General features: G+C 41.3%; 1 protein-coding gene across 21 annotated transcripts in view; it reads left to right on the top strand.

The window, feature by feature from the left end:
- Positions 1 to 26963, top strand: part of ANKS1B (ankyrin repeat and sterile alpha motif domain containing 1B) — a 1163282-nt gene that overhangs the window by 994405 nt on the left and 141914 nt on the right. For 2 of the 21 annotated variants that reach the window (XM_067697645.1, XM_067697643.1), the window contains exon 1: positions 16627 to 16878. The exons of 18 other annotated variants lie outside the window; for them this stretch is intronic. The gene's annotated coding sequence lies outside the window, so the exon portion shown is untranslated. Of the gene's footprint in view, positions 1 to 16106; positions 16384 to 16626; positions 16879 to 26963 lie in introns of those variants that run through there. One more of the 21 variants, XM_067697644.1, reaches the window with a different exon arrangement.

Below are 26963 nucleotides of genomic sequence, written 5' to 3'. Positions count from 1 at the left end.
TTTTTTTCTTGATGAGTCTGGCTAATGGTTTATCAATTTTGTTTATCTTCTCAAAGAACCAGCTTTTAGTTTTATTGATCTTTGCTATCGTTTCCTTCATTTCTTTTTCATTTATTTCTGATCTGATTTTTATGATTTCTTTCCTTCTGCTAACTTTGGGGGTTTTTTGTTCTTCTTTCTCTAATTGCTTTAGGTGCAAGGTTAGGTTGTTCATTCGAGATGTTTCCTGCTTCTTAAGGTAGGATTGTATTGCTATAAACTTCCCTCTTAGAACTGCTTTTGCTGCATCCCATAGGTTTTGGGTCATCGTGTCTCCATTGTCATTTGTTTCTAGGTATTTTTTGATTTCCTCTTTGATTTCTTCAGTGATCACTTCGTTATTAAGTAGTGTATTGTTTAGCCTCCATGTGTTTGTATTTTTTACAGATCTTTTCCTGTAATTGATATCTAGTCTCATAGCGTTGTGGTCAGAAAAGATACTTGATATGATTTCAATTTTCTTAAATTTACCAAGGCTTGATTTGTGACCCAAGATATGATCTAACCTGGAGAATGTTCCATGAGCACTTGAGAAAAACGTGTATTCTGTTGTTTTTGGATGGAATGTCCTATAAATATCAATGAAGTCCATCTTATTTAATGTATCATTTAAAACTTGTGTTTCCTTATTTATTTTCATTTCGGATTATCTGTCCATGGGTGAAAGTGGGGTGTTAAAGTATGCTACTGTGAATGTGTTACTGTCGATTTCCCCTTTTATGGCTGTTAGTATTTGCCTTATGTATTGAGGTGCTCCTCTGTTGGGTGCATAAATATTTACAATTGTTATATCTTCTTCTTGGATCGATCCCTTGATTATTATGTAGTGTCCTTCTTTATCTCTTCTAATAGTCTTTATTTTAAAGTCTATTTTGCCTGTTATGAGAATTGCTACTCCAGCTTTCTTTTGATTTCCATTTGCATGGAATTTCTTTTTCCAACCCCTTACTTTCAGTCTGTATGTGTCTCTAGGTCTGAAGTGGATCTCTTGTAGACAGCATATATATGGGTGTTGTTTTTGTATCCATTCAGCCAATTTGTGTCTTTTGGTGGGAGCATTTAGTCCATTTACATTTAAGGTAATTAACAATACATATGTTACTATTCCCATTTTCTTAATTGTTTTGGGTTCGTTATTGTAGGTCTTTTCCTTCTCTTGTGTTTCTTGCCTAGAGAAGTTCCTTTAACATTTGTTGTAAAGCTGGTTTGGTGGTGCTGAACTCTCTCAGTTTTTGCTTGTCTGTAAAGGTTTTAATTTCTCCATCAAATCTGAATGAGATCCTTGCTGGGTAGAGTAATCTTCGTTGCAGGTTTTTCTCCTTCATCACTTTAAATATGTCCTGCCAGGCCTTTCTGGCTTGCAGAGTTTCTGCTGAAAGATCAGCTGTTAACCTTATGGGGATTCCCTTGTGTGTTATTTGTTGTTTTTCCCTTGCTCCTTTAATATGTTTTCTTTGTATTTAATTTTTGACAGTTTGATTAATATGTGTCTTGGCGTATTTCTCCTTGGATTTATCCTGTATGGGACTCTCTGTGCTTCCTAGACTTGATTAACTATTTCCTTTCCCATATTAGGGAAGTTTTCAAGTATAATCTCTTCAAATATTTTCTCAGTCCCTTTCTTTTTCTCTTCTTCTTCTGGAACCCCTATAATTGGAATTTTGGTGCGTTTAATGTTTTCCCAGAGGTCTCTGAGACTGTCCTCAGTTCTTTTCATTCTTTTTTCTTTATTCTGCTCTGCAGTAGTTATTTCCACTATTTTATTTTCCAGGTCACTTATCCATTCTTCTGCCTCAGTTATTCTGCTATTGATCCCTTCTAGAGTATTTTTAATTTCATTTATTGTGTTGTTCATCGTTGCTTGTTTCATCTTTAGTTCTTCTAGATCCTTGTTAAATGTTTCTTGCATTTTCTCTATTCTCATTCCAAGATTTTGGGTCATCTTTACTATCATTATTCTGAATTCTTTTTCAGGTCGACTGCGTATTTCCTCTTCATTTGTTAGGTCTGTTGGGTTTTTATCTTGCTCCTTCATCTGCGGTGTGTTTTTCTGTCTTCTCATTTTGCTTATCTTACTGTGTTTGGGGTCTCCTTTTTGCAGGCTGCAGGTTCGTAGTTCCCATTGTTTTTGGTGTCTGTCCCCAGTGGCTAAGGTTGGTTCAGTGGGTTGTGTAGGCTTCCTGGTGGAGGGGACTAGTGCCTATGTTCTGGTGGATGCGGCTGGATCTTGTCTTTCTGGTGGGCAGTTCCACGTCTGGTGGTGTGTTTTGGGGTGTCTGTCGACTTATTATGATTTTAGGCAGCCTCTCTGCTAATGGGTGGGGCTGTGTTCCTGTCTTTCTAGTTGTTTGGCATAGGGTGTCCAGCACTGTAGCTTGCTGGTCGTTGAGTGAAGCTGGGTGCTGGCGTTGAGATGGAGATCTCTGGGAGATTTTCGCCATTTGATATTATGTGGAGCTGGGAGGTCTCTTGTGGACCAGTGTCCTGGAGTTGGCTCTCCCACCTCAGAGGCACAGCACTGACTCCTGGCTGCAGCACCAAGAGCCTTTCATCCACACGGCTCAGAAGAAAGAAAGAAAGAAAGAAAGAGAGAGAGAGAGAGAGAGAGGAAGGAAGGAAGGAAGGAAAAAATAAAATAAAGTAAGATGAAATAAAATAAAGTTATTAAAATAAAAAATAGTTATTAAGAAAAAATAATTTTTAAGAAAAAAACAAAACAAACAAAAAATGGACGGATAGAACCCTAGGACAGATGGTGGAAGCAAAGCTATACAGACAAAATCTCACACAGAAGCATACACATACACACTCACAAAAAGAGGAAAAGGGGAAAAAGTCATAAATCTTGCTCTCAAAGTCCACCTCCACAATTTGGGATGATTCGTTGTCTATTCATGTATTCCACAGATGCAGGGTACATCAAGTTGATTGTGGAGCTTTAATCCGCTGCTCCTGAGGCTGCTGGGAGAGATTTCCCTTTCTCTTCTTTGTTCGCAGAGCTCCTGGGGCTCAGCTTTGGATTCGGCCCTGCCTCTGCATGTAGGTCGCCAGAGGGCGTCTGTTCTTCGCTCAGACAGGACGGGGTTAAGGGAGCAGCTGCTTTGGGGGCTCTGGCTCACTCAGGCTGGGGGGAGGGAGAGGTACGGAGTGCGGGGTGAGCCTGCGGCTGCAGAGGCCAACATGACGTTGCACCAGCCTGAGGCGCGCCATGCGTTCTCCCGGGGAAGTTGTCCCTGGATCCCGGGACCCTGGCAGTGGCGGGCTGCACAGGCTCCCCGGAAGGGAGGTGTGGATAGTGACCTGTGCTCGCACACAGGCTTCTTGGTGGCGGCAGCAGCAGCTTAGCGTCTGGGGTCCGCGCTGTTAGCTGTGGCTCGCACCCGTCTCTGGAACTCCTTTAAGCAGCGCTCTTAATCCCATCTCCTCACGCACCAGGAAACAAAGAGGGAAGAAAAAGTCTCTTGCCTCTTCGGCAGGTCCAGACTTTCCTCCGGACTCCCTCCCGGCTAGCCGTGGAGCACTAGCTCCCTTCAGGCTGTGTTCACGCCGCCAACCCTAGTCCTCTCCCTGCGCTCCGACTGAAGCCCGAGCCTCAGCTCCCAGCCCAGCCCGCCCCGGTGGGTGAGCAGACAAGCCTTTTGGGCTGGTGAGTCCCAGTCGGCACCAATCCTCTGTGCGGGAATCTCCCCGCTTTGCCCTCCGCACCCCTGTTGCTGTGCTCTCCTCCGCGGCTTCAAAGCTCCCCCCTCCGCCACCCGCAGTCTCCGCCGGCGAAGGGGCTTCCTAGTGTGTGGAAACCTTTCCTCCTTCACAGCTCCCTCCCACTGGTGTAGGTCCCATCCCTATCCTTTCGTCTCTGTTTATTCTTTTTTCTTTTGCCCTACCCAGGTACGTGGGGACTTTCTTGCCTTTTGAGAGGTCTGAGGTCTTCTGCCAGCGTTCAGTAGGTATTCTGTAGGAGTTGTGCCACATGTAGATGTATTTCTGGTGTATCTGTGGGGAGGAAGGTGATCTCCACGTCTTACTCTTCCACCATCTTCCCCTCATCTCTGCATGTCTATTTTCTGTCCATTTTCATTTGTACCAACAAGGATGCGAATCTCAATACCTCTTGAGGCCCCCATTAATCTAATCACACACAAAAGCATTAGTCAGTTAGTCTTTACCGAAGATTTCATGAAGATGGGAAAGTGGAGGGGTTTACAGCATACACCCAACACAAACAAATTTGTTTAAAGCCCCATTCAACACTTCTGTTATCTAAGGGCCATATTGTCAGTAGTGTCCTCTTTCTGCACAAAGACTTTGCCCTCAGTGAGTCCTCTTTCTTTATCACCATCCTCCAATGACCGAGCAGACTCCTCTCCTTGTCATAAGCCCAGAATTTAAGCAACCCTCTTGAGTTACTTGAGTATGCCCACAGGGGTCTCACCCTTCTCCCCAGACAGCTCATCAAAATATTTCTTCCAAACAAATAACAGTGATAAAGTAACACAGGTGAATGAAGTTTTCTCCATCTCTCTATACACACACCATCTTATTTAATTCTCACAGTATCCTTGTAAGGTGGTATTTTTGTACCTGTTTTATAGATGAGGAAACCAAAACTCAGAGAGGTTAGGGAACTACCCCAGTGTATAAGCCCTACCTTGTACATTTGTTGTGAAGATGAAATAGGATGACATATAATTCAGTGCTTGCCCCAGTGCAAGTCACAGAGATGGTAATGGTGCATCCACAAGCAGCAGTAGTAACAGCAGAAGCCGTAATAGTAGCAACATCCTTGTCCTATCTAGCTTCCATCACTAGCATAATGAGTGTCAGTGACAGGGCCAGCTACATAGTTTGCAGGATCCAAAATGTGGGGCCTGACCGGGGTGGGGAAGTCAATTTCCCCTTCCCACAGACCCATAACCCCAACCTATGGCAGATGAGAGACTCCCTCCCCTGCCCCGCCAAGGCATACCTATCTCGAGGCCAGGATGTGCTTGGTCTTTGGGTTGGAGGAAGTGAGAGGCCCCTGCTGAGTCATTCACCATGTTGCCCACCAAACACACTAAGAGTTGCTGCTTGGGGCAGGGATGGCCGTTGGCTTGCTTACCCCAAGAAGCCACAGGGTGGATGACCCCCACACCAAGACCACCCACCAGCACCAGGGGAGGAAGGAGAGTAAGGGCAGAGTGGAAGCCAGCCCCTGCCCCACCCTTCTCAATGCCACCTGATTGCTACCCCAGGCAAAGGGCAGCAGCATTTGCAGGGTGATCCAGGGAGGGGCCAGGGGTACCGGGGCAGGGCCCTGGGCGGCAGGAGGTAGGGAACAGACAGCTAAAAACTCATCCTAGGAAGGCAGTATCACACGTGCGCTGAGGTTCTAAGCCCCAGCAGATGCTCCATAGTCCCATCAGACTTCATTTACAAACACCAATTTGAAGTTAAAATTATTTAGAATTGCAAGACTGCAGAGCATTAAACCAATCTCTGGGCTCTTCTGAGAACTAGGCCCTATGGGACAGCACTAATCACATGCCCGTGAAGCCAGCCCTGATCACAGTGGATATGCAAGTGCTTCCAAAACTTTTAATGCTGTATAAATGTAAAGCATTATTGCTGTAATCACCAGTAGGAGATAATATTAGGCCCTAGCAACTCTGTTGGCTTTTACTTAGTAGCCCCAGATTTGTAAGAACAAAGGAGACAGCTGAGATATTTGTTTTTCCCCCAGGGAAGAAATATGTTCCCAGATATTTCAAGTGACCGTGGTCACGCATTCTGAAAACCAGAGTTTTCAGGGAGCATCCTCGCCCTCCCCACAGATCTCCTTGTAATAGATATGCCAAGGAGGAGATCTGGATTCCTCCTCAGATCAGAATTGTGGATTCTCCCTTCTAAGCAGAAAAAGGAACTCCCGTCCTAGAGCTTCCCACAGCATCTGCTCCCCTCTACCCACCTCCCCAGCCTCCAGGAACAAGGGGCTCTCTGTCCCATACCTTCTATTAACTCAGAACTTGAAAAGCTGGGATGTCTCAGTGCCTTGAGTCACTCCTCAGTCCTGTAGGCCAGGCTGGGCTTCAGCACCCCTCTACACCCATGTTAGGCATAGATTTGATTTCATACATTTCAATAGAGCAGATCTGTGAGAGCATTATTTATATTTACAGGAGCATCCAGTGATTTGGAATAAACCAGTTATTAAACAACTTCTTGGTCTACATCATAATTAGAAAAAGCAGCTGAGAGAAAGGGGGGAAATGCAAATTAGAACATTCTCACCCTCCGTATCCACTAGGGACCCATTTAGTGCAAAGTTGTAATTTACTAAATGATAGCCTAATGGCCTGAAAGAGTTAATGTGGCTTCCCACTTTATTTCCACCCAGAGAGTCATTTCTGCCCTAGGGGTACGAGGGCTCATCCTCCCCTCAGTGCAGAAGGTGTACAGACCTAGCAGCTTAAATGAATTTTCGCAGTCTGGCACTACAGACCCCACTTAAGTGTTCATTAGACAGGGGGTGAGCGCAAGTTCCACGAGGGGCTTTCTGCCCCTCCTCACCCCCACCCACACCTGGTCAGAAACTCCTGGGAGCTTACGTTCCTTTTATGCTGGGTTCTTTCCTCCGGAGCCAGTGAGGGTGACAGCAGCGCCACCACCACGTGTTAGGCTGGGCACTGCTCTGCAAGTGAGGGGATGTTTAAGAGCAAAACTGGTGTCAGTCACTGTTCTGACATAGCCCCCTTCATAGCACCTTGCCTAATGCAGTAGCTGCAGGGTCATGAGGCTTAGAGTTAGGAATTTTGAATTCCAGCCATGGTTCTGCTGCTTACTAGCTGTGTGCCCTTGAGCAAATCGATGAGCCTCTCAGGGACTCAGTTTCATTATCTATGAAACAGGAACACTATTAGCTGTACTAACCTCTGGGTTGCTGTTCAGAGGATTAATTGAGAGAGTGTGTGAATATATTTTTTCAGCTAGAAAATATCTTATAACTGATCATTTTTTAAGGAGACAGCATGGCATAAAGAAGAAATCATGGGTCTCAGAGCCATACACCCCGTATTTAATTCCAGTGCTGTTAGATCTTGGAAAAATTACTTAACCTCTCGGAGCCTCCATAATTTCTTCATCCAGAAAAAAGACGGTAATAGAATAATAGTAACAACCCTCCAGGGTTGTTGAGGTAATGCATATAAAGTCCTAGTACATAGTAGGTACATAAGAAATATGTTTCTTCCCTTCCTGTCTCTTTCCCATTCCCAGAAACATCTTCCACAGGTATGCACTTCTCTTTAGCTCCAGAACCTCAAAGTCAGGCTCCGCTCCCCTGTGGCTCAGGCAAACTCTGCTGCATCCTCATGCTGAGTTCTCTGGCTCCTCTCCTCTGCCTCCCAAGGTGCTGGCAGGAAGAGAGAAGGGAGAACCTGATCTTGAGTGTTGAACATAAACGTGTTATTCTGACCTGCACCCATGTGACACAAGTCTATGCAAAAATTGTTCTGGATGATTTCTTAATTAACACTGATTCAGATTCTGTTAAAATTTTTAAAAATTTATAGAGCTGTCCCATGCCCTTGGAAGTATTGACCCCACTGGTTTATAGTACCTCTTTAGGTAACTAGCAGAACCTTCATCTTTCCCCACACAAACTTGTTCCTTCCCTGTTTTTTCGCCATATGTCTAATATCCAGAAGTCATCTTGGACTCCACCTTCTCTCTTGCCCTCACCCTCCATTCAGCCACCAGGTCATTGAGATGCTACATCTTTGTATCTCCAGATCCATCCCTATCTACTTTATCCCCACCCCCTCCCCCAGCCCTTACCTCAGCCCCGTATAATTTCTCACCTGGATTTCTGAAGTGGCTTCCAAAATCATTTTATATCAGATTGTTTTGAGAATTAAATGAGATAATAAATTTTACATTTGTTAGCATCACATAGCAGAAGGCCCCTGCCCCCCAGTAGGTACAAAATAAATGGTAACTATACAAAAGTTTCAGAAAAGAAGTTCTCCCTTAGTTTAAGAAGACTTTTGTCGGAGTAAAAGCCCCAACAATGGGATAGGTTTCTTCAGTTGATAATGAGCTACCTGTCACTGGAAGAGTCCAAGTCTTGTTTGAGTAACTCTTTCACTAGAAGTTATAGAGAAGAGTCAAACATCAGATGGGAAGTTGAGATAAACTGTGTTTAAGTTCCCTTCCAAGGAAGTCAGTACACTTTCAATTACAAGTGCCAGAAACCCAACTCAAAATAAGGAATTTATTGGTTCACGAAAGAGATAAAGTCCAGAGGTTTCAGGCAAGACTGCATCCAGAGCCTCGAATGCTTTCACTGGAATCCTTCAGTCTCTCACTCCATACTTCCACTCTGCTCCCTCTGCACTGGCTGCACTCTCGGGCAGACCTTCCCCACAGGAAGGACGCTGGCAGCTCCAGACATTAAGTTCAGCACCCTAGCAATGCCTGTGTCATCAGCTCAGAAATGTCAGTGAAAAGAGTTCCCCTCTTTCCCAGTGTTTCCTGTACAGTTCTGGTCCTGACCCTCCCTGAACATACTACTGTGGCTGAGTGATGGAACCCGTTGTTAGGCCAGTGGATCACAGGTCCTCTCCATGGTCAGATCTTCTAGGGCTTTCTAGAATTTCATGGCTCAGGACTGGAGAGGTGGGTCCCCAGTGAAAAATCAGACTGTTGGTAACAAAAGTAGAGGGACTGGGTATTAAGCAGGAAAAAACAGTGAATATCAACCATACCTTCCTATCCTAAGATTCAGTTATTCCAACCCAAAATTATTATTTTAATATAATTAATGTTAATATAATTGTTATATTAATATTAATATAATCCGTATAATGATATAATTAATCTTTAAATAAACTAGTATTAAAATAATGATTTTAATATGTATTATGTAATTCTTTCTCCCTTTGTCCCTCTAGTATATTTCAGTACTCCTAAGGTACATTACTACAGAATTAGCATAATGACATACCTAATCACCAAATGATAGGCTGTCTTCCCCTCCACAAAATCCTGTGGGGGGAAGAAACTTTATTATGAGTCTACTGTACAAAAAGTTACTGTCCACTCTCAGGCGCGTGGGCGCTTCTTCACCTACACAGCTGATGAGCACACCAGAAGGTGCTACGGGAATGAGCTTTGTTATTTAGTTCAATTGATAAGTTGGAGTAGCCTCTTGATTCTGAAGGCTTATGAATTAATACTAGAGTGAACTTAATTCTTTGGTTAAATAATTATCGTGCTCCAGGTATTATGGTAGATTTTTTTGCATGGGTGCACACATTTAATCCTTAAACAACATCCTTAAAGAACAATTATCCCTATTTTACAGATGCAGGAACTGAGGTGCACCAAGGTTAGCAACTTGCTTAGAGCCTACAACTAGTAAATTATAGAGCCAGACTTGAACTCAGGTAGGAGCCCACAGCCTTCTTCTGTACATTATACTACCTCCTTAAGGTCTCCAATTACGAGTCTCCACTATGCTGTAAACCATATTTTTCTGAACAAAAAATCAGATCTCATGGTCTGACTCATTTAAAGGGAGCTGTCCTGGGAAAGCGGGAATGTACAGCCACTTAGTGAAAGAGACGCCCACATCAGATTACTGCAGCATTGTCTTCTCATAGCTAACTTTGAAAGTTGCTGCCAGTGTTGTACACAGCTGTTTGGTTGGCTAAAGGTGTTGTTAGAAGGATGAGGTACTTAACAGCTGTGCTGTGCGGCTGAGACAGATTCTCAGGGGCTGCTTGTAAGCAAAGTCTGCAAGCGAATGTCTTAGCTATGGCTCAGTGGAGCTGTATGCGGCTCAGGCCTTGAATGTAGTTAGCATCCAAAAGAAGTCCCTAGGTCTAATTCAGAAGACTGGGGCAGAACATTCCTGGCAGATGGGCTTCAGTGTTTACATTCATTCCCCCTGGATTCCAAGCCTGCTTGCCTTCAGGAAAAAGTGTAAAAGTCTCCTCTGCTCTGGGTTGTTAGCTTGGTAGTTAGATCTGTAAATATGCCCATGGTTAATAGGTAGTCTATAAGTTGTTTTAAATTTACTATCCAAATAAAGGAATTTTTCCACAGCAAAAGTATGATCATGCAATAAAAATAATAAAATCTATGAGCATTGGAAGTCGGCCTATGCCTTACGTGTCTCATTAATGACAAGCGAGCGCTGAGTATAAGGGAGAGCCACGTTGCTTCTACAGTGGACACACACCGCCAACAGCTACGCATGCCCAAACACCACTCAGAGCCTTCCCTAACGCTTACCTCTTGTGGAACTCCTTGATTTTGTCGCTTTGCCGTTACACAGAATCTTTCTCTCTGACTCACGTGCCATGCCCTCTGTCTATACATACCAATTTTTTTTTTTTTTACAAAATTTAAAGTCCCACTTTCCACATATTAGAAGGTAAAATTCCACAATATCATGATTATAAATCCATATTCATAGTGCTCCTATCTCTACAATAGCTTAGTTCTGAAATATCTTTCTGTTAGAAACTTGTTCACGCGGTTAAAAAGATTTATTTGGGAGTGAGGTTTCCTGAAACTTTTCTATCCTAGCCAGCAGGCCACGTATCATCACACGGTGTGAAATGGAAAATGTGGGCTGTCCAGAGTTCTGACCTCAAACCTTCTCTTTCATAATTATACACGTGGTTCTAGTTGATGACAGTTCCACTCCCAGGCCCTCCAACTACCAGGAATTAGCTGATAGCAAATCATATTTCTTGCCCTCACCTCTCTCCTCAGCTCCAGATTTATATTCTGTCTGCTTTCTGCATGTGTCTATTTGGAAAGCAACTAAAATTCAACGTCTCAAACTTTCTTTCAAGTGTTCAGTAAATATTCGCCTAATGCCTATCTGGGGTCAAGAGCTGAACATAAATTATCGCATAAGCAAGGTCCTTGATCACATGCAGTCTTATGAGAATATCCATAACTAAACAAATAATTACCAAAAAAAAAAGATAAATGCTATATTAGAAGAAGCAAAGTTACTATGAGAAAAAAAGAATTTTGTCTAGGCCAGTGCAGGACAAGGGATGTATTCAAATTTTCCTGGGGTAAGTTACATGTTAGTTGAAATCCATAAGGATTTCCAAAAGGAGTTACCCAGAGAAAGAGTTCCACAAAATTAGAGTCCATCTCTACTTTATTTTCCTATCCCTGAGCACCCAGCTCAGTGTTTGAGATCATAGGCATTCAGTGAATCTTGGCATAATGAGAAGTATTTTTATCTCACTACCATTTTAAAAAATCACTAGTATGGTATAAAGGATCACAGGACAGCTCTCTCTAGCAAATACACACACAAATACACAATTTAAAACATGTTCATTGGTAAGATTGATTCTAAGTTACCAGAGCTTTAATAAAAAGTCAAAAGGTTCTCAGTCTCTCTCTCCTCTTCATCACCTTTTAATCCTATTTACATCTGAGACAGCCTTCCTGGACTTGGTTTACTGAGCTGAGGTATTTCCAGCTTTACGTTTTGTACGCTTGGAATCATAACTCTGAAGGATAGAGGCAGCTTCTATTTATGTAGGTTTGTACCATGCCTGCTTTTTTCATGGTATTTTTAAGGTATTTTTCCCTTTGCTTAAAAATGTTCAAAACAATATAAGGGTAAGGAATTAAGAGGTACAAACAATCAGGTATAAAATAAGCTACAAGGATATATTGCACAATCTGGGGAATATAGCCAATATAATAGCTACAAATAACCTTTATAACCTTTAAAAATTGTGACTCACTATATTGTACACCTGTAACTTACATAATATTGTACATCACTGTACTTCAATAAAAAATAAAATTAAAAAATGCTCAAAACAAACTAAAACCTGTAAAATATAATAATGTAGAATACTAAGATAAGCTAACATTGAGACAAGAAAGATCTTTGGCTTTAATATTCTTAAATATAAGAATATTTCTTCCTCCAGGAATCTCAAAGCAGTTCTGTTAAGTATATAATTCTAGTTGGCTTAAGACCAACAGTCAGAGATGAACCTATTACATCATGGAATCCCATGATTGAAGATCAGTTTTCTTCATAGTTTCAGGTGCTAAATCTATATAGGTCAATCAAAAAAGGAATGCCTGCCTTTTTGTTCATTGTCTTCCTAACCCAAGAAACCGTCCTCATACTAGATTTGCATGATTCCTCCACATAGCTCCAGATGGAATGATCAACCCTGTTGGCCTTTTCCCTTGTTTTTCTGGAAATTTTACTCAAACATTAAATCCCTTCCTGGTTGGGATTACTAACATTGAAGGTAATAGGTATCTATCCCTATTCTATCTCAGAATTCTAAGACATTTTTATCAGAGTGCATATCCCAATGCTGTGAATGTGAGAGGTGTTGAATAAATGTTTTTAAACAAAAACATTTTAGCTAACATTTTTGGAGTGCTTTTTATGTGCCAGATACTATAGTTAATTCTTTACAACATGTATAAGTGAGGGTTCAATCAGAGAAGCAGAACCAGTGGGAGGTGTATACTAAGAGATTTATTGCAAGGACTTGACCCATGTGATTGTGAGGACTGGCTAGGCAAGTCTGAAATCTGTAGGGCAGGCTCTCAGGAAGGGCAGGCTTAAACTCTTTGGCAGGGGCTGAAACTGCCATTCACAGATGGAGTTTCCTTTTCTTTGGGGAAACCTCAGTTCTGCTCTTAAGGCCTTTCAACTGATTGAACCTGATTATCCAGGATAACCTCCCTTAGATAAAGTCAACTGATTACGGACTTTACTCACATCTACACAATACCTTTACAGCAACACCGAGATTAGTGTTTGATTAAGTAACTGGGGACTATAACCTAGCCAAATTGGCACATCAGAAAGACCACCCTACACGGGTAATCTCACTTCCTCCTGACCACAACTCTGTGAAGTCATTTCCTTTATTATCATATTCATTTTGCAAAGTGGAGAAGTGAAGCTGGAAAAAGTTAAGTAACTTACTCAAGATCACAAAACTACCAAGTGGAATAGCCATTACTTGAACCCACTGTCCTGTTTCCAAAGCCGGGAGCTTAACTATTTGCATAGTACTACCTCCAAACCAATGAATAAATCATTTATAATTCTATTCCTCTAAATCTGTACAGAGGACTCAAATCAGTGTTTTATGTATCTGTTTGAAATGCTACCACCATCTTTAGACTTTCTGAGACTAGACTATTCAACATGGCCTTCTGGATAATTTTTTAAACGCAAATTGGAGAATCCCAAATGTTAGTCCTTTCTGATATAAAATTGCTACTCTTAAATAAGAAGTTTATGTCAGAAGGGTTGCAGTCCTGATGACCTGTAATGGAATGAATGCTTTACATTTCGCTGGAGCTATAGGGAGTTTGGGCATTTGCACTATAAGAGTCTTTTCTAAATTGTCTCATTTTTCAAGAAACAATGTATTACTTAATATAACCAGAGTACTAAAGATCAGTAGATACCCTCCAAGTAAAAGAACACAAGATTATATATCATTTGTATTTTAAATAACATAAATTGGAACTTGACTGATTTTTAGCAAAAAATAACTGAAGGAAAAAATAATTCTGACATTGAATATCCTGGAGAACCATAGTATCATGGTTAAGTGTCTGAACAAATGGCAAAAATTCATGGTTTTGCTCTGCTTCTAGTTAGGTTAGGTCATTGGGCAAGTGAATTAACCATTCTAAGTATCAATTTCCTTTTCTACAATATGAGAGAGTTTTAGAAGGTGATCTCTTACACCCTTTATGCTATCCTAGAACATAAAAATGTCTAAAATTTCAGCTATAAGTAGGCCAGAGAGTAAAAAGTCATTCTTCTGTGAATTATGCAATGTTTTGACTCCAACCAGTAGGAGATTATACTGAAAAGAACTTTATATTTTAATATGCATACCTGGAGGTCATCACCAAATTTCATTATTGCCATGCTGAAGTTAATTTCCAGGACTACAGTGTTTCATATGTGAGCTGATTGTGCTGCATGGAGCATAATGTCCAGCTGCTCTGGACAGCAGCTTTCCCTCCCAGTTCCCTCAAGAAGAGTTTTCATTAGTCAGGCACAAATGCTGACAGGGAATTAGATTTCCATCATTCTCTAAAGGTGTTTCAGACACAAAATGGCCTACAGCCCCAAATTATTCTATAGTACAGAGGCTTCGACACAATACAAAAATGCTAGCATAACTCCTTTCTAAAGAGCCTGCAGTTCATCACTAATAAATGACATCTCTGATAGCCCAATATTGTTACCAGAGAACAATATCGAAAGAGAATGATGCTTTCTTTGGGAAGGCATTCTTTGGTTATTGGGAAATGTCATTCTTTGGTTATTTCCAAGATTGGAAAACTAAGAAAACACCTATTCCACCTCAAGTCACATGTGTTTCAGTTGCAGAGTGAGAAATAGAACTGAATGGCCTGACTTCCCAACCCATCAGAAGTTTGCTGATCTCAGAAAACAGACATCCGAACATGCCCCAGGCAAGAAGGCAGGTCATGTTCAGTCAGGAGTACACCAGTCAAGAAGGCAGCTCATGCCCAACCTGTTTCGCTTTCTATAGGTGTAAGACAGAAAATCAAAAAGCTTTATGAACCCCTTATGGAAATGAGAAATAGTTTCCATATGGCTAAGGGCTCACACTCTGGAGGTTGACAGGCATGAGTTTATATCCTAGCCCCATCCTTTGCTAGCGGGGTGGCTTCAGATACTGTTGCCCTGAACTTCACCAAAGCAGACAATGACAGTAGACAAAACGGTGGACATTCAGTATTTCTTGCTTAAGAAAGTGGATGTTGTCCCATAACTGATAGTTGCACATCTCTCTAAACCTTTTTTTATCTGTAAAGCGAGAATAATAATAAAACCTACCTCATAGGGCTGTGAGAATTAAATGAGATAATTCACAGATGTCTGGCAAATAAGTGCTCAGTAAACGTTACCTATTATTTTAAAAATCGATTAACATTTCTATTTCAGTGTCTGATGTTTTGCAGTTGATCAAAATCGTTGTTCTTTGGTTTTGAGACAATAAACGCGTATTCAAAAAGTTTAGAAAGAAAATGTGCCCAGAACAACAGGTTGATTATAAGAACCGTTTGGAGTTCATCATGTCATACATTTCCTTAAGTACTTTTATGTAAAGTTTCTTCATTGCAACCTATTTTTCACAAACTGGGTGCTGTTACCTTGTGTTCAAACGTTGGTTATCCTCTGTGGGAATCTGTGGTTCGTATCCCAGATTAAGTGGGCAACTCACGCTTTTGGATGGAACGCTGAAACAACGAGGAACTGAAGTGTGTGGGTTGCCAGATATGTTTATTTGTATGTTATGGTATTAAGCAGTCTGTAAGCCACATACTATTTTTATTTATTTATGGCAAGGAAACACTATTGGCATTAAAAACATATATCCAGGAGGGGTTTCCCTGGTGGCGCAGTGGTTGAGAGTCCGCCTGCCGATGGACACGGGTTCGTGCCCAGGTCCAGGAAGATCCCACATGCCGCGGAGCGGCTGGGCCCGTGAGCCATGGCCGCTGAGCCTGCGCGTCCGGAGCCTGTGCTCCACAACGGGGGAGGCCACAACATTGAGAGGCCCGCGTACCGAAAAAAAAAAAAGGAGAAAGGCCTTGTCATTTAAGGTCAGATGTATTACACTTCATTTAATTGGCATAATTTTGAAGAGAAACCTTTGCCCAAGTTAGTTTCTACAACTGTTGGTAGCAGTACAATGATAACTTCTGTGGGAACTGGGAGTGGGGGGAGAGGTGTTTGAATCGTATCAAAATCTTACTCAGAATCTTAACCGCGACCCTCCAAGTCTGCTGGGGGCCGATCACTGCCCTCAGAGAACAGCTGGAACGCTAGTGGCTCCGGGTGGTGCCACCACCAGTCACCCAAGTTGAGGAATGCTGTGGCTTCTCCTGCGTCGTGAACTCGAAGCAGCTTGGTTAGTGGGAGGAAACTCGAGGTGGCCTCGGGGACAGAGCAGAACCTGCCTTCTCCCCATCTTCCTCTTCCTGTGCCCAGCGGCGGCCACGGCGGCAGTGGCGGCAGCCGCCACTGCCGCTGCCGCCGCCGAGCTGGTCACCTGGGCGCCGGCGGAGCTGCCTGGCTGCTGCCTTGGCGGCGGCCTCTCGGAGGGCGAGGAGGGGGCGGCGAAGAGCGAGATATCCATAGTAACACAGGATGCGCCGGGCGCCGAGCGGGACCTAGTGCGGGAGGAGGAAGCCCCCGCGCGCCGGCAGCCCGCGGCGCTAGGCGCCCTGCATCCCCCGCGCGCCGTGCCCGAGCCTGCGTCGCTCTCGCACTTCGGGTCCGACTGACTGGTAAGCCCTCCCGGGAACTAAGCCAACGCCTCCCACCCGCCCCGGCCACCCACCCCCGGGAGGCAACCGCAGAACAATAGAGAGCGCAGCCGGCCGCCCTGAAGACCGCGCTCGGGGGAGGACGCGCCGCCGCCGCGGACGCCGCCGCCTCCCGGGCTGGCGCGCGCCGCGTGGGGCCGGGCGCGTGCGAGGGCGCGCGGCGGGGTGGGGGGCGCCGCGGGGGGCGCGCACGCGGGCCCGGGGACCTCGCCGGGAGAGCCCGGCGCTCGGCGCGGCGCGGCCAGGCTCGGCGCCTCTCCGCCCCGTTCCTCGGCGCGCTCGCCCTCGCCTCGCGGCTCGCATTCGCTGGGGTGCCCAGAAAGATGCTCAGAGGCAACGGCTAGGGGGTTCCTGCCACATGTCCGCGTCCTCGGGGGCCAGAGCCCGCCAGCCCTCGCGGATCCCGGCTCGCAGCCAGCCCGCGACCGCTGCCGTCGCTAGTGCCGAGGGGCTCGGGTGAGTAGCGGCGTGACTGCGGGCGGCGTGGGGTACGGCTACCCCGTCCACGGCCCCAGCTTTCCAAGATGCGGTTGCGGGAGAAAAAAAGGAAGCCGGGTCGGAGATCCGGAAAGGCTGCGTTAAGGGTTGCCGGGGCATTTGTTGCAGCCAGGCTGGCGGTCTCCACTGTGTGGGCCTGTTTTTGGTTTTTTTTTTTTTTTTTTGGTTTTTTTTCCCCCTCAAAAAACATGGTTTGGTTATTGCTTTTCTCTTTCGGGTTGGGCGCATTTTCCCTTTCCTTTCCTCATTTTCGGGGTTGCAAGGAGTTTGAAGCGGTAAATTGCCGGATATCTTTCCAAATGGTTTGACTTTCACGAGTAGATATTTTCCAAAGGTCATTTGTCTTCAGTATTAAAAAGCCACACCAATCCATGTAATTTCCAGGTGCGCTTTGAATCACTTTTGAGGAGTAGCTGGAAAACCAGACCCTGGAAGGGTTGCTGTTGAGCGTGCCCTCTCTCCTCGTATTTTTTATACATTATTAATCGGAGGGGAAAGTGGGCTTGGACTTAACCACTCTACGCCTTGGCGAACTGTATTAGAGCAGCAAAGACTGCAATTTGCTGCTTTCGTGAAGGTCGGATCAACATTTCCATTGAAATCCCAATTTCGGTGGTTGCAACTTGGGTGTAATTTTACTCCAGGCTAAAACTTGCCAAAGGCAAACAAGATGTTGTTTTTATAAGGATGCTGCCACCGCCGCGGTTTGGGGGTTTTTGTCGTTGCTGCTTCCCTCCAAGAAAACCAGCCACCTACAAACATGAGCCCTTAAAACAAATGGGCAGCTCAGGAAGGCTTTACATTTTCAGAGATTGTCCAGGAAGGCTCGTTCTCGCTGCAGTTATCATTTCTCCTCCCTGAGCGACTGAGATGTTAGTTTTAGGAGGCTAAAAATTCAGCCCCCAGGCTGCAGATAAGCACCCAACATATATGGGTAGATCGAAGGCATGTGAGCTTTGGGGTCCTTAACGATTCTTAAACACTTACTAGATTAGGATACTTGCTACTTGGACTCTTGCATGGAAAGGCAACGTGAGGAATTTAGGTACAACGTAAAGACTTTCCTCAACGTTGACACAATTACCAAAGGAGTCTATAAATCTCTCTGGGAGTCTTTACACTAGGGTAGCTTCACGTTGAAGTTTGGAGCCAGTTCTGAGCTTGTTTGGAGCTGGAAGGGAGAGAGAAAAGGAGATTAGGAAACCTCCCAGAGGTTCCTTCCAAACCTGTGTTCTTTGTACTCAGCAGATGAGCTTGGGCAAGGAGATGCCAGTGGTGTCTGGGTTATTTGAGTCCGTGGTGTCGATGGCTCTGTGACAGAATAGACTATAATGACTGGTGCTGGCATTGTCCCACTGCAAAGACTTCACAAGTGTGCCATTCTGTCATTCCACCCTGTCAGTCCTGAATAGTGCTTGGTGTGGTTGCAGTGATCCTCCTGGACTCAGATGGAGGAGAAAAGAGTAACTGGTACAAATGAAATTAAAACAGATTCATGCTACCTGGGCGACTTTGTGACGTATTTTAAAAAACATCGTTACAAAGACTTTTTTAATTTCAGAATGCAGGGGGAAATAATAATGTTGGATAAAAGCAGGGACGAGTCAGTGCTCCTTGCTCAAGGATAGGAACTTCCTCCTACAGTTGCTAATTGCCAAAACTTAATTTTACTGCATTAGAGTTACTTTGCTTGAAGCACTTTGGCACTTTTAGTAGAAGTAATATTTTTCTTCTTAATCAGTGACAGTAGAGTGATAATATATCCATGTATTAGGAATGAGCGACTCTGTATCATTACAGTTCCCCAAAGGGGGACCAGAGAAAGAGAACAAAGTATCTCACCTCTACTTGGAGATCAAATCTCCATTAAAATACTTTTGAAATATAGATACAGCATGGTACAATATTTAATAAGATATTTGGGGGTAACTAGTTTTTAACAAAACTTTGTAAGTACATTTATTTGTCAGCAGTTTAAAATTATAATCACTGGACAGTTAGTATCAATCTAAAAGTTTGCAGGTTTAACTAAATTTGTATACATGTATTGAATTCTGATACATTTCTTTTCTGTTAATTTACTGCGTATGGTATAATTGGTCTGAAATGTTAGGGAATGGCTTTCTTTAAAATAGTAATGTTTGTTTAAAGTTACTGTACATATTCTAAATAGAGTAAAAATTAGCAGACATTGTTCAGGAAAGGCATTCCCAATAATCATTTGCGATGTTATTGTCCTCTTTTAAATGTTGGCAAATGTTTACCAGTTTATTATTAACTCATACTCATTGCATCATTCATTGAATGAGGATTTTTGAGCACCATGTGTTTTGAAGCAGGTTTATCCTTTCTCTAAATGGAAAGCAGACATGTTCTTTAAATATTATATTGAAATAAATGTTTCGGCATTATCAGTGTTTATAGCATTGGCAGAGTCTGTATAAACACCGGGTAGAGTTTACTGATGTCCCTAGTTCTAACCAGATGCTAATGTCAACATATGTCACATTAATATCCATCAAGCCAGTTAATGTCCCAGGAAGAATGAACAATTAGCAAAATTAATTAGGAGATCTGCTTGACTGAAGTCATTAATGGTCATCAGTAAAACATTTGTATTACCATAGGCATGTTTGATTTTTATACATTTTGGATTTATAGCAGTAATTCAGATTTAGCATTTACAAGTGCCACTACCAGTAATCAAAGTACAAGGTCTTCCATAAGCCACCAGTAATTAACAGAAGTGTGAACAGAAACCAGATTTATTTATTGGTTACCTATTTTTTTTTCCTTTCATGGACAATAGCCAGTAACAAAGCATAAGTGTTTGCGGTGGAATTTAATGGCAGTGGATAGCAGTAAGCCTTGGAAAAAGTGTTGCATGTGTATTTCTTTAAGTGAAAGAGTACATTAGCTGTGATGTCTTTACTCTTGTATTAATATTTGATTTCTTTAAAATGATTGTTTTCAAAGTGCAATGCTGTCAATATATTTAATAATTTGCTTGAGAAAGAACATTTACATGAATGCATTTATCTTCCCACATATCTGTCAATAATGCATTGTTCCAGAAATCTATTTTTATGTAGATGGAATTTTCATGTAAAAATTAGCCTTTCTTATAATTCTAGTGTGATCTGAAAACCATTCTTGTTCATCTGATTTTTGCTTTCTCTCCATGAAATCATGAGACGGTTTTTTTAGAAGTCAAACTATGATTAAGCTGAGTCTTTTTTTTCTTTAAAAAAAACTGTGAGAATAGTTTGTTTAGAAGAAAATTCAAAGTTAATTCCCTTAAAAATTTTATGTTTAGGCAGTATCTCCCGATTCTGGTATTTACAGAGCAAAGACTTACTGGTAGTTTTCTCATATGGGAATAGGAAGGAGTGCAGAGAAGATCAATACAGGATTTGATCTGGAAGAAGCAAAACTGCATGTTCTGATCCCCTCTGTTACTAAATGCTTTATAGTGTGTTTTTAGGTGAATCTCAAAACAGAATTTTTCTATAAATGGCTTTTGTGGATACGTCTCTTTTGGGTTTGGAATTAAGGTAACTAAACTGAAATTACTTACTTCACAAGACTAACCACAAGAACATGCTCTGGAAAATCAATGGCTGCATTGAGATTGTCCAGATACCCATGTTTACCACGTTCCAGCCCCTCTGTCACTATAGACAGCCACCTTTGAAGCATACAGAAATCAGTGGGCAACCCCAGCACAGTCTCAGCACTGCTTGGCCATATGTTTAAGTGGTACTCAGTTCTGTAGGTCTTATAACATTGGTCAGGGCTAGGTTTTGTGACCCTGTGAAAACTAAGACACTTGGCAGGAGAAAATTGTATTTTAAGACTATTTGAGCATCCTGTCATTTGAGCACATTTCAGTTAGAAGAATTTTTTTGTAACTGTAAGTTCTATGGTCTGTTTTTGGTTTCAATTAAGGCTTGAGCGTGACTTGCACATAGTCGTAATTGCAGCAGGTGGTATGTTTTGTGTTGTGTAATGTTCATAAAAGTCTCGTTTCCTGATGTTTAGAAATCATGACCATTTTGTAGTTATTCTTCCAGAAATACAAAATGTAACTGTAAAAATAAGCTGCTCCTCTTTAGCTCCATCATTCATTTCTTCAGAAAAGATGTGCAGACCATATGCAGCATCTCTTGGCTCTTAATACTTTTTTTTTTTTTCTGTCTTAACTGTCAATTTAGTGTAAAAATAATTGGTTCAAATTGTTTTCTAGTAGTATAGCTTTCTCTCTGGAATGAAAGGTCTGGCATTGCGTCCTAAATATCTCCCAAGGCTTGGTTGGTACTCTTGTTATGAGTGATGCTATTTTTTTCACCCTACTGGTAGATCAGTCGTACACACTCATGCCAAACCAAATTTGGTACAAAGCTTCAAATTAGAAATAAATAGTCCCTCCCAAGTTTCAACATTATTTACACACTGGCTCTCCCTCCTTTTACATTCCCAGAACTATTCCAGATAGGAACCAAGCTGTCTTGGAAGATGCAAATTCCTAGTAGCTAACAAAAGGAACTTTTTCCCCTTCTTTTCCTGACCACTCATCACTGACTTTTTCTCTCCTCTCATTCACTGCTCTTAGCTCAGGTATCTTTCAAATCACATAATCTCTTTAATCCCTTTCATTAGGTTTCTCATTACTAAAACCTCCAGAAAATCTGTTATTTCCTCTTTTATGTTTTTGATACAGTGACCCAAGTCATGGCTGATAAGTATTTAGGGTGGTAACAGTGTTATGTCTGTTATCAAAGGAGCTGAAATCTATCAATTTTAAAGTTCTATGAATAAAAAACCAGGACCGGGAAGCTCTAAGGCCCTTCAAAATGGACCTGAAGCCCCCTTCAGAATATCCATAAATGTCTCCACCAATATGAAAGATAAATAATAATTGTAATTTGTTCATATTAAATAAATTAAAATATTTCTTTTAAATTGTATATTATGCCAGTGATAATTCATCATGTTGATTTTATAGTATTTTTGTTGAATTTTCTAGAATTTTTCTAGAAAAAATTTTATTTTCTAGAATCTATTTTCCAGAATTTTTGTTGCATATATACAGAATTTTAGCCCAGTAGACATTCGTGGGCTCTAACCCTAATATTTAATTATTGTTTATACTGTGGCTTAGTTGAAGGAATTTGCTTTCTGAATTCTAAACAACTGACCTAAAAGAGATTTGCCAACACAACCCTTTGAGAAACAGTATCTGTGTGTATTCAATTCATTCACTTGAGAAATTTTTACGGAATGTCTACTGTCTTCAAGGCACTGTTGTTAGGGCAGGAGATATAATGATGAACAGAATAGACAAGGTCTCTGTTTTGTAGAGCAGATATTTAATGGGGGAAGTTTACTACAAAACAAGTAAATAAATAAAGGGAGAAGATGATCTCAGACAGTGGTAAGTGCTGTGAAGGGCATATAACAGGGTGAAGTGCTTGAGGGTGTTCTGGAGGGGAATGATGCTACTTTTAAAAAGTTGTTCAGAGAAGGTCTCCCTAAGAAGGTGTCCATCAAACAGAGAATGGTGAGCAGGAACCAGCCATGCAGAGAAACCTGGGGAAGGAGCATTCAGTCAAAGGTACCCACTCACCTAAGTGCCCTTGGGGGACAGTCACAGTATGTTTGGGTAACAGAGAGCAGTACAGTGTGCCTGGGTCCTTGCCCACTCAGGTCAGCCTTGCTGGTCATGGCAAAGGGTTTGGGTTTTATTCTAAAAGCAACATGAAGCAAATGGAGAATTTAAAGCAGAAGTACAACAGCTTTACCTTTGGAAAGAATACACTGGCTGCCGTGGGAAGACTGGACAAAACCAGAGGCAGAACGGACATAGAGGAACCACATAGAAGACTATTATAATAGTCCAGGTGAGAATTGATAGAGATTTGGGCTAGGGTAGTGACAGTTAACAAAGAAGAGCTGTGGGAAGATTCGGAGTATCAAATTGTGAAAAGCTTTTGTGAAGTTCTACAAATATAGGAAAATACAAAAAAGAAAATAACAATTCTCACAGTTCTCACCATCCAAAGTAATATCTTGGCATTTTTTAAGGAAAAATAATCACCACATTATTTTTTATATTTTGATATTTGATCATAAGACATAATTCAGGCGATGCACATAATAAAAATACTATAATTTTTAAATTACGCTAAACCCCACCACCCAGAAATAACCATCTTTAACATTAGACTAATATCATTTAAGGCATGTTTCTATGCATATATACAGAGGGATTGGTAGATGGATGCATGAATAGAAAGAAATGTTGATACTTTTATGGCAATGGCAATAATGGAATCATACTGGAGATGCTGTTTCTAAATAAAAAGTATTAAAATTTGTTTTCTTATGTTTAACAGCATAAAAAATGGAAGTAAGAAAAGCTAAATAATTGTTGAACTTCTAACAAAGTTCTCCTTCCTACAAGTTATTTCCTAAAAGATCTCCCTTTATGTTTAAGAGAAATGGTTATGATTAACGGTTATTAAATGGCTATGGTTAAGAGAAATGAAAAATGTTAAGAGGTTTGAGCAGGAGTGGATTGAGATTTTGTAGGAAGGTTATTACAAGTTGGGACTCCTCTTTAAGAAAACAGAGTATATTTTACAAACCATGATCATATGAATGCTTTGCTGTGACCACCCCCAGGGCCAGCGAAAAACAAAACACCCACGTAGGTGAAAGGCCTTGAAGCTTAAGTAGCTTTACAGTAAATCCACCTCAGGGTTGCAATTATTATGCTTTTTAAACTACATATTCCAGCTTTAAGTACGTTATCACCCATCTCGTCTCCTCAGCTAATAATTTTAATTAATTTATATTGATCATGTTGTAATGCTTGCTATTATGTAATCATAAAATCATAATTACTAAGCTTATTTAATATAAATTCTTCTATTCAAATAGACCCAGTGTTTCCCAGTCCTTTAGTATAGCTTCTCCATTTCTAAATAAGTTCTTTGATTCATCTCTTAATTGCCTAGATGTCATTGTCAATTGCTTTCTGTTCTTATTTCAAGAAAGACTTGTAGCTACTGCATTTCTGAGAGTTTTTGTTTTTGTTTTTTTTAATATTCGAGAGTATCTTTCTGTTACTTTTATAATTGAAACAACATTGAGGCTGAGTATGATATTCTTGTGTTGTGCTCTCTTTCCCTTATAGTTTTGCAGCCATTACCCCATTGTTGAGTAGCATTCACTATTACTGTGCAGTCTGAAGCCACCCTTTGTAGGTGTTTGCTTTTTCTGCCTGGATAGCAAAGAATTCTTTCTTCATCCTCATAGTTCAGTAGCATAGCTAGGATATGTCTTGTTGAATGTTCTGTGTCAGAATTTTCTGCAATACAATGTGCTCTTTAAATCTGCTGACATTGTATCATATCTTTTATTATACATTTTATTCCATTTGTATTGTTACCTACTTTGGGGCCATCAATTATCCTTATTTTGGATCATCTTTGTCTCTCTTCCATATCTCTTAATTTCTTTATACTTTAATCTTTTTGTCATTTTCAGCAGCATTCACAGTGATTATGTCAATCCTTTCCTCTGTGTTAGTAATTCCATTTTCAGAAGTGTCTACTCTGTTTCTTGATGTTTCTAATTTATTGATTGATTCTAAAATGATGCTCTTTGGTCCTTAAATAGTTTCATTAGGTCCACAATCTCTCTTTTCATCTCATTCATTTGTTTCATTATTCTGTCTTTAGCTTCAATTTTTACTGAAATCATTCTTCTGTAGTAGAACGTTTGTGTGAGGAGGTCCTTCCTCTTATTTGAATAAATTTATTCTAGATTTGCTTCCTCATGCTATGACCCTTGCATTTTATATTCTTCCCTTCCCTCCTTCCTCTCTCCCTCCTTCCTTTCGTCCTCTCTCCTTCTGTCCTTTCCTCCTTCCTCCCTTCCTTGCATATCTGCCTTGCTATTTTTTTTCATCCGGCTGGTGCTTGGGGAGCTTTGCCCAGACATGGTGTAAGTAACTCCTTAGATCACTTCCCACCTTTTGGGGGACCAGTTTGATTTTTTTCTTTGAGCTATGTTTTACTGCCTGGACCTGTCCACTTTTCTGAAGTGGGAGGGAGTTGCCAAGGGAGGTAGAAATCGTGGAGAGAGGTAGCTCATGCCCTGTGCAGCCTTGATTACGTTTCCAGGGCTTTGCCTTCTCAGGTTTTGCAGAATGTCCCTGTTATCAGCATTCATTTCAGCAAACTGGGAAGGGGTAGGTGGGAGATACCAAGGACAGTCTTTTTATAATCAACTAAAGGGTTCCATGTGAGCTGGCAACTACCCTGGAGGTAACCTAGGACTTCATGGGTCTCCTTATCACAGTGGGCAGCCCTGGAGTCTTCAGTTCCATGGAGTCAGCCCTTTACTCCCTTTTTCTCATTTCACATGTTTCCATCACTCCTCCATAGAGAGAGGAAACAGATAAGGATATTCACTGAGTGTGTGCTTTCTCTAAATTCAGGGTTATTACTGAGAATTCTCAGAGTTTTGTTGACTGTCTGGACAGTGAGAACAGGGTTGGGAATCAAGCAACACTGTGCCTCTTCATCCTGCTCCAGAATCTTCTCTTTCTTTCCTTGGCTGCCAGTGTTGAAGTTTGTTTATATTTGTTTATGTTCCTTTCCTTGATTGGTTACTGTTGGTATTTTTTTCATACTGTTTACTATTTTTTTTCCACATTTTGTTGGGTATTTGGGAAGGGAAGTTCTGTGAGGCAGTTTAAATTTGCCATCTTAAATCAGACTCTGGGATATATTTTGGAGATAGAATTTAGATGTCTTGCTGATGAATTAATTTGAAAGATGAAGGGAAGGGAGGAGTTATGGATGATGCCTAAATTTTTGGCCTTAGCAACTGGGTGGATGATGAACAGATTGGGCCAGTGTTGGGAGAAGGAATCAAGAGTTCTGTTTTAAGCATTTTAAATCTAAGAAACTTGATATCCATGTGGAAATGTCAAGCAGGTGGTTGGCTCTACTAGCCTGAAACCCAGGGGAAAGATGCTCAGCATATAGGTGGTACCTAAAAGCACATGCCTGGATGAGATCACCTAGGGAGAGAGAATATAATATTGGGAAATGTATAATGAATATGTACTAATCAGGATGTGTGGGTGTGTGGACTCTCCAGGCTCAGTGTAAACTCTTCTTAATCTGACAGATGTCTGAAATCTTTCAGTATAAATGTATCAGGTTAATGTTTGGTATGAATTAGTGAGAAATGTAGGTCAGGGAACATTTTGAAAGATGGGAAATTTTATACTTCTAGATCTACACAGTAACACAGTAAAGTACTGCCTTTCAAAGATGGTTTAGACTTGCTTTTTAGCTCTTACCACATCAATTATCTGTATTTGAGGATGATAAAGATTTAATTTTAAACAAATATATAACTTATTAGTTATGAAGACTCAATTTTTTCTTTCAAAATGAATCTATATATACATTTTTATTTAATACATACTTTTACAATTAAAATATAGCTTTTGCTTATAGTAGATGTACATTGTACATTTTAAAGCATTGCTATATTTGGAGGGAATGTGCTTAATGAAAAGGATACTGTTCTGGAAATTAGGAAACAAATTCTAGATCCAACTCCATCAGTAATAAAAATTAGCAGTATGAAACACACATAATCCTTTCAGTGTGACAGGTGCTGTTCTAAACACTTTACATAATATTTACTTTTTTAAGAAGTTGTATAGTCACACAGCTTTCAGCTACTTAATCTCCCAGGACTTTAGCCTCCTCATTTGTAAAGCCAGTGTTCCCTCTAGCTCTAAAATTCAGCATGATTTATCTTTAATTTTACAATTTTATCAAGAAACGTAAAAATGTTTTAATGATCTTATTAACCAAAGCAAATGGTAACAGACTCTTATAGTCAGGGGAAGATGAACCGTTATATCACAAAGGTTGACCAGTAAATTATGGAGATTTTGGTCGACTAGGATTGCATCCCAAACATACCTCCCCTTATGCTTTTGGTCACACTTT

Source organism: Pseudorca crassidens, chromosome 11 (assembly GCF_039906515.1).
Source record: "Pseudorca crassidens isolate mPseCra1 chromosome 11, mPseCra1.hap1, whole genome shotgun sequence".
NCBI classification, from domain to species: domain Eukaryota; kingdom Metazoa; phylum Chordata; class Mammalia; order Artiodactyla; family Delphinidae; genus Pseudorca; species Pseudorca crassidens.
The sequence above is the reverse complement of the archived record's forward strand: the minus strand, read 5'-3'. Positions and strand labels throughout refer to the sequence as shown.